Source organism: Drosophila miranda, assembly GCF_003369915.1.
Source record: "Drosophila miranda strain MSH22 chromosome Y unlocalized genomic scaffold, D.miranda_PacBio2.1 Contig_Y1_pilon, whole genome shotgun sequence".
NCBI lineage: Eukaryota > Metazoa > Arthropoda > Insecta > Diptera > Drosophilidae > Drosophila > Drosophila miranda.
Genome location: NW_022881603.1, coordinates 5,620,760 through 5,635,612, shown reverse-complemented (window position 1 = coordinate 5,635,612; position 14,853 = coordinate 5,620,760). Strand labels below are relative to the sequence as shown.

Genomic DNA, 14,853 nt, shown 5'->3' with positions numbered 1-14,853 from the left:
TGAGCACTAGGCGCTGAAGGGGACGGACGGACGGACGGACGGACGGACAGACGGACAGACAGACAGGGCTCAATCGACTCGGCTATTGATGCTGATCAAGAATATATTTCAAAACTTCGCCCCGCCCACTTCAGATTTTGCACTGTAGAAGATATGGTCATCCTCACCGATTCTGCGTTTTTGGTTTTATCGTATCTTAAAAATGTGGATGCCACAGATTTTCGTCCTTTGTGGGGGCGGAAGTGGGCGGGGCGAAGTTTTGAAATATTTTTGTAGCAGTGACATATCACAGAAGTCTGGATCCAAAACATCGTTGCTCTAGCTCTTATAGTCTTTGAGCACTAGGCGCTGAAGGGGACGGACGGACGGACGGACAGACAGACAGGGCTCAATCGACTCGGCTATTGATGCTGATCAAGAATATATATACTTTATGGGGTCGGAAACGATTCCTTCTGGACGTTACACACATCCACTTTTACCACAAATCTAATATACCCCAATACTCATTTTGAGTATCGGGTATAAAAAGGGATAAGGCGAAATCGGATGGAGAGCGGAGAGCGCGACGGCACTCACACAACCAGGGGAAAGATGCCGTTAGAGAGCTCGGCCGGCAGAGAGACGAGGCTGAGGGCCATGAGTACAAACGCAACAACCGTTAGAACCAGGCAGGAGAGACAGAAACACGGAGCACCGGCACCGGTAGAGGGAACGATTGGCAATGCAACGCGTGTATATAGGCGGGTGGAAAACGGAACAGCGAACACTTGAAGGTAATTATCACCAGAAAGAACGCAAGAAAAGCAGCAAGAAAAAAAAATGGAGATGAAACGCGGGCTCAACCACGAGGATGGCAGGAAGAAGATGAAGGAATTAGGGCCTTCCTGGAGAAGCAACAGGCGATCGTGGGAGAAGGGGGCTATCGCGCCGGTACTTCTCGTCAGCGACGGGCGTCTCTGCTCTCGCGTAGCGACGAGGAGGATTGGTGCGATGGCTCCCAGTTCCTGCAACTGCTGGCCTCGCCGTTGGTGTCACCGGCGCCCCAGCGGCGGCTGCAGCAGGCCGAGGAGGAGAAGGGCGAGCTGTGGCAACCTACGCCACCGGCCGAGGATGACGAGGGCCCCGAGAGGCGGCAGCCGCAGGCCGAGGAGGAGCAGCACCAGCAGCACCAGCAGCAGCAGCACAAGCAGCAGCAGCAACAGCAGCACCAGCAGCAGCAGCACCAGCAGCCGCATCACCAGCAGCAGGGGCAGGAGCAGTGGCAGCAGCAACCACAGTGGAGGGGACCGGAGGCGGCCGTAATGGGACCGTATGTATCGCAGGAGGTGCGGACCGCCGTGCGCCAGGGGATGGTGTGGCAACACTAGACCCTGTACATCACGTGGGCCTCGGGGCCCGCCCCGAGCGAAGCCCAGCCAGAGGCCGGCACCCGGGTGTGGGAGGAGAGTCCACGCGGCGGCAAATACAGGGACCCGCGGAGGAGGGACCCCGGACCCGCCCCCACGACCTCAGCGGCAGCAATTGCGACGGCGGAGGCAGCGACGCGGACTGCAGAAGCGGCGAAGGTGACAGCAGAGACGCAGGCCGCGGAAATGGCGACGGCGGCCCAGACGGCGACGGCCGAAGCAGCGGCAGCCACGGCTACGGCGGAGGCGGCGATGCGAACGGCAGAGGCGGCGACGACGGCAGCAGGGACGCAGACCGCGGAAACGGCGACGGCGGTCCAGACAGCGACGGCCGAGGCAGCGGCAGAGGCGGCGACGGCGGCAGCAGGGACGCAGACCGCGGAAACGGCGACGGCGGCCCAGACGGCGATGGTCGAGGCAGCGGCAGAAGCAGAGACGCGGGCCGCGGAAACGGCGACGGCGGCGACAGCACCGACGGAGGTGGAACTCGAGGCGTGGGAGCGCGGACCGTGGGTGTGGCCCGCACCGGAGAGGTCGACGGCGGCCGAGCGCCCGGCTCTGAAGCGGCAGGCCTCCTGCCCGGAGCCCTGTGCAGGACCGAAGCGACCGGCCCTGCAACGGCAGAGCTCGGCACCGGCAGCCACGGTCCACTGGACGGCGATCCCGCGGGAGGAGTGGCCGGCGGCGGTGGTCCGCGCGCAAACCCATATTCGCCTCGTGGGTAGGAGGGTGAAGAAGCTGGTGAGCGAGCGGGGTACCCGGTACCGCATTGCGATGTCGGCCACACGCACGAAGGTGTTCCGCGAACAGAAGTAAGGGAAACGAGGTGGAACGTTGTGAGTTGCTGCGGACACCGCAACTCTACAGTTATACCCGATACTAAGTCAGTATGGCTCTCCTGCGGCAGACGCCGCTAATATTGAACCACACGACAAAGAGTGCGTGCGAGAGAGACAGAAAATCAGTCTGAGCGTGACGTCGGGCGCTGCGTAGCCACTGAAAATTGATTTCTTGCTTTTGGCTACAAAAATGATCCGATCTGATCCAGATTCAGCAATCTGATAGATATGGTCATTATCTATGATTCTGCGTTTTAAGTTTTCTCGAATCTGCAATATTGTGGATGCAACAGATTTTCGTCTTTTGTGGGGCGGAAGGGGGTGGGGCGAAATTCTGAGATATACGTTTTATAGTAAGATCTAACAGAAGTGCGGATACCAAATTTGGTTACTCTAGCCTTAATAGTCTCTGAAATTTGTGGATGCCCCAGATTTTCGTCCTTTGCATGGGCGGAAGGGGGTGTGGCGAAATTTGGACACGAAACGGTCAAGGTCCGATATCACAGGAGTGTGGATACCAAATTTGGTTGCTCTGGCTCTTATAGGTTCTGAGATCCTTGAACTCATATTTTGCAATTGACAAAACCGACCATGAAACCTGTGTGTTAGAGAGAGACAGAGCGAGAAAGAATGAAATTGTTTTCTTGATTCTGGCTATAATCATTATACGATCTGGTTCAAATTTTGCACTGTAGAAGATATGGTCATCCTCACCGATTCTGCGTTTTTGGTTTTATCGTATCTTTAAAAATGTGGATGCCACAGATTTTCGTCCTTTGTGGGGGCGGAAGTGGGCGGGGCGAAGTTTTGAAATATTTTTGTAGCAGTGACATATCACAGAAGTCTGGATCGAAAACATCGTTGCTCTAGCTCTTATAGTCTTTGAGCACTAGGCGCTGAAGGGGACGGACGGACGGACGGACGGACGGACGGACAGACGGACAGACAGACAGGGCTCAATCGACTCGGCTATTGATGCTGATCAAGAATATATATACTTTATGGGGTCGGAAACGATTCCTTCTGGACGTTACATACATCCACTTTTACCACAAATCTAATATACCCCAATACTCATTTTGAGTATCGGGTATAAAAAGGGGGAAAGGAAAAAAAGAGCAAAAAGAAAAAAAAAGAAAAAAAACAAGGGCGAAACACGCGGGAAGAAAATGAATAAAGAGAAGACGAAAAAGAGAAAAGTGGAATACTTACTGGGGAGAGATATCGAGTGGATCGCCTAAACGCCCCTACACCTTATCGATAGGCGGGGATTCGGCCCCAGCCAGAAAATTGCAAGGGCTGGCAGCGCCGCCCGAGCAAAGGCGCCAGAGGGCGCCAGGGCGCCCGTGATCCCAGATGCAGTAAGGAGCGCGCGTAAAATGGGGCCGTTTGAAGGGGGAAAGCACACTCCGTCGCAAGGTCGTGGAAAACGGGAGTATTCCGCTGCGGGAAGAAAGAGGGGGGTGTGAGGAACCGCGGTTCCCACAGGCCGAATTCGACCAAAGCATAGCCGGATAAAGGCGGTGGGACGGTCGGATAAGGGCTGATGGCTGGCTGGATAAGGCGAAGGTCATCCCCAGATACCCACACATATCCGGATACGTCGAAGAGCCCAAGGGCCCCGAGAGGAGAAGTGTCCCGCTCTCGGAGCGAGAGAAACGCGAGAGGCAGAGGAGACGGCGGGATCGGGCCGGCAGCGATCCGACGCATGACCAAATATGGGCATGGGATCACGCCACCGGCCAGGCCCCGTTACGAAGGCCGTGGAGACCAGGAGACGGCGATGGAAAACTACCAACGCCGAGCCGGGGCCCGTCAAGGGGCTATAAAAGGAGGCTGCGGCAACGAAGCGGGTCTCTTTTGCCGTGGAGAAGTGATCGCGCGCGCACGTTGAAACCCCGCCGAAACGTAAGAGTAGTACCCGGTACGGTTCGAAGAAGTGCAGTGAAGTGAATAGCAACAGGAAGACAGGCCCCGCCTGCCCCCAGAGTGAGTCTAAGTTAAGAGGTGATCCACAGTTGCCGGCGGAAGCTAAGAGGGGAGTGCGAGACGTAGAGTGCGGATTTGCGTGGCGGGCCAAAGCAATAGCGGAGGTCAAACTGCCCCAATCGTTAGCCTCAACGCTGCCACACCCGACGAGAGCCCACGCGTGGTGGAGATCCATAGATAAGCTGAATTGTAGCATCTAGCCCTAAGTCCTCATATAAGTACGAATAAAGAGAAATTCGATTAAAGAAAAGGAAGGTCTTATCATTTGTCGTTGGGGGCAACAATAACGAGCGGGAACGTTGTGAGTTGCTGCGGACACCGCAACTCTACATTTATACCCGATACTTAGTCAGTATGGCTCTCCTCCGGCAGACTCCGCTAATATTAAACGACACGACAAAGAGTGCGTGCGAGAGAGACAGAAAATCAGTCTGAGCGTGACGTCGGGCGCTGCGTGGCCACTGCAAATTGATTTCTTGCTTTTGGCTACAAAAATGATCCGATCTGATCCAGATTCAGCAATCTGATAGATATGGTCATTATCTATGATTCTGCGTTTTTAGTTTTCTCGAATGTGCAATATTGTGGATGCAACAGATTTTCGTCCTTTGTGGGGGCGGAAGGGGGTGGGGCGAAATTCTGAGATATACGTTTTATAGTAAGATCTAACAGAAGTGCGGATACCAAATTTGGTTACTCTAGCCTTAATAGTCTCTGAGATTTGAGGATGCCCCAGATTTTCGTCCTTTGCGGGGGCGGAAGGGGGTGTGGCGAAATTTGGACACGAAACGGTCAAGGTCCGATATCACAGGGGTGTGGATACCAAATTTGGTTGCTCTAGCTCTTATGGGTTCTGAGATCCTTGAACTCATATTTTGCAATTGGCAAAACCGACCATGAAACCTGTGTGTTAGAGAGAGACAGAGCGAGAAAGAATGAAATTGTTTTCTTGATTCTGGCTATAATAATTATACGATCTGGTTGAGATTTTACACTCTAGAACACATAGTCATCCACTACGATTCTGCGTTTTTGGTTTTATCGTATCTTTAAAAATGTGGATGCCACAGATTTTCGTCTTTTGTGGGGGCGGAAGTGGGCGGGGCGAAGTTTTGAAATATTTTTGTAGCAGTGACATATCACAGAAGTCTGGATCCAAAACATCGTTGCTCTAGCTCTTATAGTCTTTGAGCACTAGGCGCTGAAGGGGACGGACGGACGGACGGACGGACAGACGGACAGACAGACAGGGCTCAATCGACTCGGCTATTGATGCTGATCAAGAATATATATACTTTATGGGGTCGGAAACGATTCCTTCTGGACGTTACACACATCCACTTTTACCACAAATCTAATATACCCCAATACTCATTTTGAGTATCGGGTATAAAAAGGGGGAAAGGAAAAAAAGAGCAAAAAGAAAAAAAAAGAAAAAAAACAAGGGCGAAACACGCGGGAAGAAAATGAATAAAGAGAAGACGAAAAAGAGAAAAGTGGAATACTTACTGGGGAGAGATATCGAGTGGATCGCCTAAACGCCCCTACACCTTATCGATAGGCGGGGATTCGGCCCCAGCCAGAAAATTGCAAGGGCTGGCAGCGCCGCCCGAGCAAAGGCGCCAGAGGGCGCCAGGGCGCCCGTGATCCCAGATGCAGTAAGGAGCGCGCGTAAAATGGGGCCGTTTGAAGGGGGAAAGCACACTCCGTCGGAAGGTCGTGGAAAACGGGAGTATTCCGCTGCGGGAAGAAAGAGGGGGGTGTGAGGAACCGCGGTTCCCACAGGCCGAATTCGACCAAAGCATAGCCGGATAAAGGCGGTGGGACGGTCGGATAAGGGCTGATGGCTGGCTGGATAAGGCGAAGGTCATCCCCAGATACCCACACATATCCGGATACGTCGAAGAGCCCAAGGGCCCCGAGAGGAGAAGTGTCCCGCTCTCGGAGCGAGAGAAACGCGAGAGGCAGAGGAGACGGCGGGATCGGGCCGGCAGCGATCCGACGCATGACCAAATATGGGCATGGGATCACGCCACCGGCCAGGCCCCGTTACGAAGGCCGGGGAAACCAGGAGACGGCGATGGAAAACTACCAACGCCGAGCCGGGGCCCGTCAAGGGGCTATAAAAGGAGGCTGCGGCAACGAAGCGGGTCTCTTTTGCCGTGGAGAAGTGATCGCGCGCGCACGTTGAAACCCCGCCGAAACGTAAGAGTAGTACCCGGTACGGTTCGAAGAAGTGCAGTGAAGTGAATAGCAACAGGAAGACAGGCCCCGCCTGCCCCCAGAGTGAGTCTAAGTTAAGAGGTGATCCACAGTTGCCGGCGGAAGCTAAGAGGGGAGTGCGAGACGTAGAGTGCGGATTTGCGTGGCGGGCCAAAGCAATAGCGGAGGTCAAACTGCCCCAACCGTTAGCCTCAACGCTGCCACACCCGACGAGAGCCCACGCGTGGTGGAGATCCATAGATAAGCTGAATTGTAGCATCTAGCCCTAAGTCCTCATATAAGTACGAATAAAGAGAAATTCGATTAAAGAAAAGGAAGGTCTTATCATTTGTCGATGGGGGCAACAATAACGAGCGGGAACGTTGTGAGTTGCTGCGGACACCGCAACTCTACATTTATACTCGATACTTAGTCAGTATGGCTCTCCTCCGGCAGACTCCGCTAATATTAAACGACACGACAAAGAGTGCGTGCGAGAGAGACAGAAAATCAGCCTGAGCGTGACGTCGGGCGCTGCGTGGCCACTGCAAATTGATTTCTTGCTTTTGGCTACAAAAATGATCCGATCTGATCCAGATTCAGCAATCTGATAGATATGGTCATTATCTATGATTCTGCGTTTTTAGTTTTCTCGAATGTGCAATATTGTGGATGCAACAGATTTTCGTCCTTTGTGGGGGCGGAAGGGGGTGGGGCGAAATTCTGAGATATACGTTTTATAGTAAGATCTAACAGAAGTGCGGATACCAAATTTGGTTACTCTAGCCTTAATAGTCTCTGAGATTTGAGGATGCCCCAGATTTTCGTCCTTTGCGGGGGCGGAAGGGGGTGTGGCGAAATTTGGACTCGAAACGGTCAAGGTCCGATATCACAGGGGTGTGGATACCAAATTTGGTTGCTCTAGCTCTTATGGGTTCTGAGATCCTTGAACTCATATTTTGCAATTGGCAAAACCGACCATGAAACCTGTGTGTTAGAGAGAGACAGAGCGAGAGAGAATGAAATTGTTTTCTTGATTCTGGCTATAATAATTATACGATCTGGTTGAGATTTTACACTCTAGAACACATAGTCATCCACTACGATTCTGCGTTTTTGGTTTTATCGTATCTTTAAAAATGTGGATGCCACAGATTTTCGTCTTTTGTGGGGGCGGAAGTGGGCGGGGCGAAGTTTTGAAATATTTTTGTAGCAGTGACATATCACAGAAGTCTGGATCCAAAACATCGTGCTCTTATAGCACTTGAGCACTAGGCGCTGAAGGGGACGGACGGACGGACGGACGGACGGACGGACAGACGGACAGACAGACAGGGCTCAATCGACTCGGCTATTGATGCTGATCAAGAATATATATACTTTATGGGGTCGGAAACGATTCCTTCTGGACGTTACACACATCCACTTTTACCACAAATCTAATATACCCCAATACTCATTTTGAGTATCGGGTATAAAAATACGTTGCGACGAATCGGCCGACCGCTGAGCGAGCCCAGCAAACTCAAGCGAACCAAGAAGCAGGTTCGTTACAATATTTATTATATATTTATTTAATACAAACATTCTTTCGATACTATTGCAGCCCTAGCGAAAAATCCGTTATGTTATGTTTGGCCGTCGCCGCGTTGTTGCCGTTGTAAATTTAAAAAAATCACACCTACGCGCAGAATACACAACAAGGCTACTTCCGGCTACTTCTGAAAGAACAGAGTTCGAGTTGAGAAAAACACAGAAAAGAAAGAAAAAAGAAGGCAGTTGAATAAAAGCAAGAAAGTGTCACCACTGCTGCTGCTCCGCCATCACCAACGGCACCGATCCAGACGATCCTGCTGTTTATGAAGACATATTAAACATAATACTAGACTAAGCTATGCATGGTATGGGTATGCATATGTATGGTAAATTTACAATAAATTTGGTCAAACAAGGATGAATTTCGCTTGAGCAGGCGGTACATTTTTAAAAACATTTTTTGATTTTTTTTTAAATTCGATATTAAAAACGGAAATTATAAAGCACTTAAAAATAGCTTGGACTCATTTTACAGCACTGATGCGCCTAACATTCTCCTGTTGAGCTTAAGTTCCCCTGTAAGGCTTAACATCTGAAATACGTTACATTTTCAATGCAAATACACTTTTGCTGACTCAAGTCGAAATGCACAAACAAAGAATGCACGAAATGAAGAAAACAGTTCAGTGCACTCATGACCAGTTCATAAACTAAATTAAATGAATGAAATTGCAAGCCAGCGCATTTTTATTGCAGTCAGTTGCAGTTGTTTTTGGAAATTGAGTGCTTTCGTCTGTCTGGCTCAAAGCTTGCCAACCGTTGCCGCGTTGGTTCGTCATGGCCACATGGCCCATGCCGCGCGCTGATAAAAACCTATAGCCAGTGAAGCCTTGGTGTTTGGTCCCAACTATATTTGTTTAAAATATCCTATCTTTGCAATAAACAAAACGAGTATGTACTTTATTAGAGGAACATGGTGTGTTTAAGAGCTCAGCTTTCTTATCATCCGCTGCTGTTATCGAGCAATGCTCCAACTCGAGTGCGAGTGGAAGCAGAAAAGCTCGCTCACGCTTTTACTTCCCATTCAAACCCCCTCCCACACACACCACACACTCTTCCGATTGTGAGCCCCGCCGAGTGAATTTCCTACTGGACGCAGCGCCGTTGCCATTTGAGCGTTACAAATATCAAAATTAAGCGCCAAAGTACTCGAGGGGTTGAATTGGTTTGTTTAAAACCATTCTGCTTCAGTTGGAAACCGTGCCTCGTGGTAAATACGTGCCAACGGACGGAACAGAACGAACCCCAAAAGACAAAAAGACATCCACCAACACCGCAGGCCCCAACACAACTGAAAACCGAAGGAGAACTTGGTCAAAGGAGGCGGCATACTACGCTACGGTTCATTTATTAGCCAATTTCACGCGTAAGTTATACGTTTAAATATATTTTAATTATAGAACATCGATGTAGTGGCCTGGCCGAGTTTTCTCTCTGACATTTACTTTGCCGCCAAATGTTTTTCATTTAAACTTCTGCGTCCGCCTCTCTGAGAAAATAATATAGGTAAAAAATACAATAAAACCATATTTATAGTATAGTACGGAAATGGTAGTTCTGTAGTGTTTCCGAACAGAGCAGGGCGCACACGTCTTAATTAAAATCAACACACAAATATTTAGTCGCATAAAGCCGCCAAATGACGCGACTTTTTGGCAAGCGACCAAATTAAATCTTAGAAATTGTCCAACTACACAACATACATATATACAAATGTACAGCACATATGGATCTATATATGCAGCAGAATAAATTTTTAAAATATTTAATTTAGCTAATCATAAGAACTTAATCTTATCGAATGGAAGCTTACACTTGCGAAGGAATATGTTTCGTAACAACTACTTGTTTAATTTTGTGTGTATTTCGAATCGATTTGGATAGTGTTAACACCTTGTTAGGGCCACTGTTGCGTGTAACTTAAAACAGACCATCCCATAGCCGGCTGCCTCGGGTCGTGACAATTGACCAATTTTTCCTGGCTGGCACTGCCAAACAGACCAATAAATGGCACGCAGAAAAGGGGCGGGGTGGGGAGGGAAGTCAGGAAATCTGCACAAGAGCAAAATCAAAGCCTTTCCACAAGCCCCCACAAGTAGTTCGTCCGTCCGTCCGTCCGTCCCCTTCAGCGCCTAGTGCTCAAAGACTATAAGATCTAGAGCCACGATGTTTTGGATCCAGACTTCTGTGATATGTCACTGCTACAAAAATATTTCAAAACTTCGCCCCGCCCACTTCCGCCCCCACAAAGAACGAAAATCTGTGGCATCCACATTTTTAAAGATACGATAAAACCAAAAACGCAGAATCGTAGAGGATGACTATATGTTCTAGAGTGTAAAATCTCAACCAGATCGTATAATTATTATAGCCAGAATCAAGAAAACAATTTCATTCTTTCTCGCTCTGTCTCTCTCTAACACACAGGTTTCATGGTCCGCTTTGCCAATTGCAAAATATGAGTTCAAGGATCTCAGAACCTATAAGAGCCAGAGCAACCAAATTTAGTATCCACACTCCTGTGATATCGGACCTTGACCGTTTCGTGTCCAAATTTCGCCACACCCCCTTCCGCCCCCGCAAAGGACGAAAATCTGGGGCATCCACAAATCTCAGAGACAATTAAGGCTAGAGTAACCAAATTTGGTATCCGCACTTCTGTTAGATCTCACTATAAAACGTATATCTCAGAAATTCGCCCCACCCCCTTCCGCCCCCACAAAAGACGAAAATCTGTTGCATCCACAATATAGCACATTCGAGAAAACTAAAAACGCAGAATCATAGATAATGACCATATCTATCAGATTGCTGAATCTGGGTCAGATCAGATCATTTTTATAGCCAAAAGGAACAAATCAATTTGCACTGGCTACGCAGCCCCCGACGTCACGCTCAGACTGATTTTCTGTCTCTCTCGCACGCACTCCTTGTCGTGTCGTTTAATATTAGCGGCGTCTGCCGGAGGAGAGCCATACTGACTTAGTATCGGGTATAACTGTAGAGTTGCGGTCTCCGCAGCAACTCACAACGTTCCCCCTCGTTTTGTATCGATTTGATTGGATTTCATTCCATTTGATGTCCCTGCCGCGCAGGTTTGTTTGTGTTTGGCTGCCTCTTAATACCAGTACGCTCCAATAAAGCTGCCTGATGCCAGATGGCTGATGCCAGTTGCCCTTATTCCCTGCCTCATCCCAGTTAATTGGATTTACGTAAATGACCCAACGGATCAGGGGCCGCAGCTGGTACTCGTAAATGAAATGTGGCCCAGAATGAATTCAACCAAAACTGGCTCCCGTGCTGGCGTCCCATCCCCATCCCAAGGGAAGGATTTTCTCTTTCTCTCTGATTGTAACTCTGCAGTAAAGTTTTTTTTCCTTTCATTTCCCTATTGTGGCATTGAGTTCTAGCTGTGTGTGTGAGCTATAGAAAGCCATTTCTCATCCAATTAAATTAATGGAAGTGCACGCAGGGGCATGTGGGACTCTGCACAGATTCTGCTCATAGGAAGGCCGTACGAAGGCCAGTGTACTTTCCTTTCCTATCCTGTTCCATTCACATTCAATGCCTTTGTCAATTATTCAGCTCGGACCAAGTGCCTAAAGACTCAACCAATTAGGCTAAAATGTTTGTTGCCTCTTAAATCAGAGTAAGGGCCTCGAGAAAAGGACAACTTCAGCCCCCGGCTCGAGGGTCCTCAGGGCTGGGAATCTCCACAATACGAGTGCTCGCAGCAACGAAAACACATCAAAATCAATTAACAGGAGTCGACAAAATGCTGACAACAGGCGGCAGGCGGACGCCTTCGGGGGCAATCCCAGACGACTGACAAAGCATCCTGACTACGACGTGACTTGTAAAGCCATTTTGCAATGCTTAAGGGCACGGAAAGGCGATGATTATGCTGTGAACGAGGAGCAAGAGCATAAGCACTGGTGCTGATGATGCTCCCACCCATCATCCTCATCCTGCTCCTCCTCTGATGATGATGATGATGATTATGATGCTCGCTATTGCACGCTTGCCTGGCTGTTCGCTTTTGTTGGCTTCCTGCCAACAATCTGCACTGGCTGTACCTCACGGCGAATGCGCAATGTGTCGGCTGTCGGCTGTCGACTGTCGTCTATCCGGATTAGCTAATGCTCTGTCCCCGTCCCTGTCCTTGCCACACGACTAGCGCGAATTATCTCTGCTTGGCAGCAGTTTTTGTCTCTGAATCCCCATTCATCCCTCGCTCAGATTGAATTCGTCCTGTTGCATGGCAAATGGGCAACAGAAAGGCAGCCTGCGGGCGTATTTCCGTTCCCTTGGGCCAGCCACTAAATGAAAATGGGGAATGGAATCCAAATGAAGCAAATTGCCTGTGCCAGCGATGAATTTAAATGAAGTTTGCCCAACTTTGAGCGAAATGAGGAAAATGCAATTTACGGCCGCGGCACCCCAAATGGGTAAATTACTGATGCACTAGTCGCCTCCCTCTCCCCCTTATGGAAATGAGATGAAATTGAACGGAGATGAAATGCACATCCATGCCAAATGTGTACATGTGGCCCCCCCAGCTAATCATCTGGAATATCATATGAATATTATATTACAAATGATATAAATGATACAAACATACAAACATGAGCACAGAGAGGGAGGGAGAGAGAGAGAGAGAGAGGGAGAGGGAGACATACCTGTGTGCCAGGCAGATACTTGTAAATAATTGGTTTCGGAGTTTATTCACTGTTCAGTACTGTTCAGTGCTGTTCTGTTCTGTTTTATTCTTTAGAACCCATTGTTTTTTGCTTGCCGTGCCACACGTGCATCTCGATGAGATAAAAGCATTTTAATGTCTTTAGAAAGGAACATTAGCTAACACAAAGAACGAATATCAAGTGCTGGACTACTGGGTACCGTACTTAACATATGCAACATCTCGAGATGCTAGCAGCTTGAGCTCCCCTTTGCTTTGAGCCAGACAGACGAAAGCACTCAATTTCAAAAAACAACTGCAACTGACTGCAATAAAAATGCGCTGGCTTGCAATTTCATTCATTTAATTTAGTTAATGAACTGGTCATGAGTGCACTGAACTGTTTTCTTCATTTCGTGCATTCTTTGTTTGTGCATTTCGACTTGAGTCAGCAAAAGTGCATTTGCATTGAAAATGTAACGTATTTCAGATGTTAAGCCTTACAGGGGAATTTTAAGCTCAACAGGAGAATGTTAGGCGCATCAGTGCTGTAAAATGAGTCCAAGCTATTTTTAAGTGCTTTATAATTTCCGTTTTTAATATCGCATTTAAAAAAAAATCAAAAAATGTTTTTAAAAATGTACCGCCTGCTCACGCGAAATTCATCCTTGTTTGACCAAATTTATTGTAAATTTACCATACATATGCATACCCATACCATGCATAGCTTAGTCTAGTATTATGTTTAATATGTCTTCATAAACAGCAGGATCGTCTGGATCGGTGCCGTTGGTGACACTTTCTTGCTTTTATTCAACTGCCTTCTTTTTTCTTTCTTTTCTGTGTTTTTCTCAACTCGAACTCTGTTCTTCCAGAAGTAGCCGGAAGTAGCCTTGTTGTGTATTCTGCGCGTAGGTGTGATTTTTAAAATTTACAACGGCAACAACGCGGCGACGGCCAAACATAACATAACGGATTTTTCGCTAGGGCTGCAATAGTATCGAAAGAATGTTTGTATTAAATAAATTTATAATAAATATTGTAACGAACCTGCTTCTTGGTTCGCTTGAGTTTGCTGGGCTCGCTCAGCGGTCGGCCGATTCGTCGCAACGTATTTTTATACCCGATACTCAAAATGAGTATTGGGGTATATTAGATTTGTGGTAAAAGTGGATGTGTGTAACGTCCAGAAGGAATCGTTTCCGACCCCATAAAGTATATATATTCTTGATCAGCATCAATAGCCGAGTCGATTGAGCCCTGTCTGTCTGTCCGTCCGTCCGTCCGTCCGTCCGTCCGTCCCCTTCAGCGCCTAGTGCTCAAAGACTATAAGATCTAGAGCAACGATGTTTTGGATCCAGACTTCTGTGATATGTCACTGCTACAAAAATATTTCAAAACTTCGCCCCGCCCACTTCCGCCCCCACAAAGGACGAAAATCTGTGGCATCCACATTTTTAAAGATACGGTAAAACCAAAAACGCAGAATCGTAGAGGATGACTATATGTTCTAGAGTGTAAAATCTCAACCAGATCGTATAATTATTATAGCCAGAATCAAGAAAACAATTTCATTCTTTCTCGCTCTGTCTCTCTCTAACACACAGGTTTCATGGTCGGCTTTGCCAATTGCAAAATATGAGTTCAAGGATCTCAGAACCTATAAAAGCTAGAGCAACCAAATTTGGTATCCACACTCCTGTGATATCGGACCTTGACCGTTTCGTGTCCGAATTTCGCCACACCACCTTCCGCCCCCGCAAAGGACGAAAATCTGGGGCATCCACAAATCTCAGAGACTATTAAGGCTAGAGTAACCAAATTTGGTATCCGCACTTCTGTTAGATCTCACTATAAAACGTATATCTCAGAATTTCGCCCCACCCTTTTCCGCCCGCACAAAGGACGAAAATCTGTTGCATCCACAATATAGCACATTCGAGAAAACTAAAAAAGCAGAATCATAGATAATGACCATATCTATCAGATTGCTGAATCTGGATCAGATCAGATCATTTTTATAGCCAAAAGGAACAAATCAATTTGCACTGGCTACGCACCCCCGACGTCACGCTCAGACTGATTTTCTGTCTCTCTCGCACGCACTCCTTGTCGTGTCGTTTAATATTAGCGGCGTCTG

At 48.2% G+C, this 14,853-nt stretch overlaps 1 protein-coding gene across 1 annotated transcript in view; it reads left to right on the top strand.

Annotated features, from left to right (window-relative positions):
- Positions 1 to 9,210: 9,210 nt before the first annotated feature.
- Positions 9,211 to 14,853, top strand: part of LOC117190948 (dopamine N-acetyltransferase-like) — a 72,183-nt gene continuing 66,540 nt past the window's right edge. The window contains exon 1 of the mRNA XM_033395944.1: positions 9,211 to 9,401. The gene's annotated coding sequence lies outside the window, so the exon portion shown is untranslated. The remainder of the gene's footprint in view (positions 9,402 to 14,853) is intronic.